The following is a 3,349-nucleotide window of genomic DNA, read 5'->3' on the forward strand; positions in this document are numbered from 1 at the left end:
TTTATATAGAAGGGGAAATAGGAAAAGGGTTAAAAGCTTCAAAAAATACCCCTAGTGGTTAGTTGTTAGTTAGCCTATTAATAAGGAGCTAGCTATAGAAAAGTTAGTTAGTTTTTGGGTAATTGGAATGTGGTAGAACTAATTCAGGGAATTAGTTAGGAACTCTCTCTCTCAAAATGTAGTTCATCTCTTTCAATAATAATACATTCTTGTTTAGCATCTCATTGATACTAAATCATTCTTTTTTCTTCTTGTATTCAATTTTTAGTTCCTAAGGTACAGGTTCTAACAAATGCCCGTTAGACCTAACCAGTTCTTTTCTTCAACTGATGATATTCCATCTTCAACATCAACAAATAATTCTCTATAGATCTTATTTTCTTCAGAAGATCTCACAATATAGTTCCTTGGCAAAGATGCTCAGACTTTTGTCCATCATCTGGCTCAACTTTATTACCAAAGCTGTTGCTTTGGATGGTTGCAGAAGAAAAGCATTGATCATCCCAATCAGATTTCGAGTCCATTTTCCCATCCAAAAATAGGCAAACAATAGTTTAGTCATCCATCTTTGAAGTAGGATATTTAAGCTTCCACTCTCGAGTAGAAAATGCCACCACAATCCTCGTAGCGGATGATCAAGCCGGGGCTGATGATACTATCTCAACCACCTCTTCATTACTTAAAACATCCCAGACCTGCACTAAACACCAAGATAATTGGATATGATATTCATTACAAGAAGATGGTAGCTTGCAAAACATTAAAATATACAATCACTATGGCTTACTACTAGTCCTTAGAAACAAACTTCAAGCAGGGAGAAAAATTAATGAAACAATTTTCATGTTACCAAAAAAACAAGTGAATGGACATATTTTTTACACCTCAGTTCTTCATTTGAATTAACAATTCTTACCCCATCCGACGCAATAACAACGAACTGATCTCAATCGATAAAGGTGTGGTGATAAAATTCAGGTACATAAATCACTCCATATTTCTTCAAGCAAAAGTCTCCAAATGCTCTAGCCCTTGCTAATCCTGGTGCATTATCAAAAGGCAACCATACCCTAAGAACATCTGGCTCTTCTTGTAAAGCAAATACCCTACCGTTGCACCACTTTATTCTTTCTGCTTCCCATACAAGAATTCATATCAAATTCCTTTTAAGTTATCATCAAGTGAAAAACATAAATTGCCAATGATGGTGGAAAATGTAATATGACATACTTGGCAAATCAAGCTTCAAATCAACAGTCAACTGAATCGCCAACATGGAATCATTGTTATCTTTCAATCCCATGATAGCTCAGGAATCCCCGATACTACGGATGAATAGTTTTGAACCCGGGAATGTTAAGAAAAAATATGAAATGTGTGAAAAGGAAACAAGAGGGTTTATAGGATGCTCTTTGAACTACATGTTTTACTATAGTGATAGTAGTGCTCCCACTACAGAAGCATTTCAAATTTGGATGAGACTTCAATTCTTTGTCCATAGCCTTGAATGCCTTCAAGAAAGTTTCTCTCCACGTCGAATTCAGTTCATCCTCAGTAGAGATATCCTTCTCAGACTCTATATTGTCGAGCTCTATGTTCCCTTTGAAACCAACTTTACTTGACCTATTTCGCCTTGATTTATGAAAATGCAAAGATAAAATCAATTTTAGTGGTGAGGCATCCTGGATTTTGTGTGCAACAAGGTGACCACGCAGACCAAGGCCATTAAAGACACCACAAAAGATCACATCTTCAGACATGAAATCCTACAGAAAAAAAGATCCAAACTAGGATGTCAATTTCTAAGATGAAAAATGCCACTTATACATCCCTACGAAATACATCAACTTATTTCTAGGAAATGTAGCAGAATTAGAGTGCATATATGCCAAAATGATGCAGGACAAACTACAATCAAATGGTAAAAACGTCGCGAATATGGCGAAGTGATGAAAATATCTACTTCCCATACGATCATTGCATCCTGATTAACACCCTTTCGACCATGTTGTGTGAATATGCAAGAAGACCGGCTCTTTCCATTAGTGACAATTCTATTTGGCAAAGATGGTAACTGATGCAAAGAGATAACATGATTAGAGAATGTTCTCCTTGCTTTCTTTTGACCACAAAATCCAATTTCTAAACAAGATGGAGAGACTATTTCTTGATTGGTCCGGCTACTATAAGTACTCCCACTGCTTGTTGAGACACAAAACCCCATTTGCTCAGTTCCAGAATAAAGACATCTGAAGTAAACAATGTCAAATTCCTTAATTTCTCACCAGAAATTATGAGGTTGCAAGTGTAGTTATACAATTCAAACTTTGGTTATAGCCAGAAAATCTTAACATTTAGCCCTAAACCCTAAAAATTGAACTAAAGTGAAACAGAAAACACACTACATTGTCTATCTTTTCATCCATTTTCTGTATTTCCTTTTCACAATACATGGATCCTTCGCTTGCAAGGAGGAAAAATAAAGATTAAAATAGTAAATTAAATACATAAAAACCACCTTTTTGGATGAAAATATTTAAGCATAGAATAGAACTATTCGAGAACAAATCTACCATATTTTACACATATTGAATTATTTTACAACATGTGTTTGTTAGTTTGTTAGCTAGTTAGTTAGGTAAGTTTGTTACATATTCATGTACTATAAATAAGATTTCTCATGCCTTGATCAAAGAATGAGAAATAAAGTGAAAAATAGAACAAAAGCAGAAAAGGATAGAAAGAAAAGTGTGATATGATCATGTCAAGAAAGAGCATTTAAGATCGATCAAATATATGTTACGTAACTATTTATCATAACAAATAATCAAAAACAAGAAAAACAAAAGTGGCAATAATAGAGCAATTTATTATCCCCATAGAGAGTAAACAATAAAATGAAAACCAAACCATCCTAACAAAAATAACATATAGCAAAAGAGAACATGGGAACCACACTAGTTGGCTTAGTTATTCTTAAATAAAATCGTCATTTATGTGAATGAATGGATGAGATTGAATATAAGTAGTAGAGTTTTTCTCTTTAGTTTTAAGAATAAATTTGTCTTATCATAATAAACATAAAAATATAAGTGTAATTGCATATAACATTTTCTTTATTTTTGGCATCACTTCCCTCTCCAGTAATGAAGAGGAGTCTCATTCGACAAATAAAGCAGTGGAAGATGAAAAATAAGGAAACTACACATATGATTTTATTAATATATTGTTATTGGTTTTTTTTATGGGAAAATGGATTCTTCTCTTAGGTTGAAGTAAGACTCAAGCGTCGAGGGGAACATAGCTCGACAAGATATGAAGTTTTTGGTGGGCATGTGATATTATGATA

The 3,349-nt window shown here is 33.8% G+C and overlaps 1 pseudogene; it reads right to left on the reverse strand.

Annotated features, from left to right (window-relative positions):
* Positions 1-285: 285 nt before the first annotated feature.
* On the reverse strand, positions 286-2,351 carry LOC109337162 (annotated as a pseudogene).
* Positions 2,352-3,349: the final 998 nt, after the last annotated feature.

The sequence above is a fragment of the Lupinus angustifolius genome, unplaced genomic scaffold, assembly GCF_001865875.1.
Source record: "Lupinus angustifolius cultivar Tanjil unplaced genomic scaffold, LupAngTanjil_v1.0 Scaffold_2_163, whole genome shotgun sequence".
Taxonomy (NCBI): domain Eukaryota; kingdom Viridiplantae; phylum Streptophyta; class Magnoliopsida; order Fabales; family Fabaceae; genus Lupinus; species Lupinus angustifolius.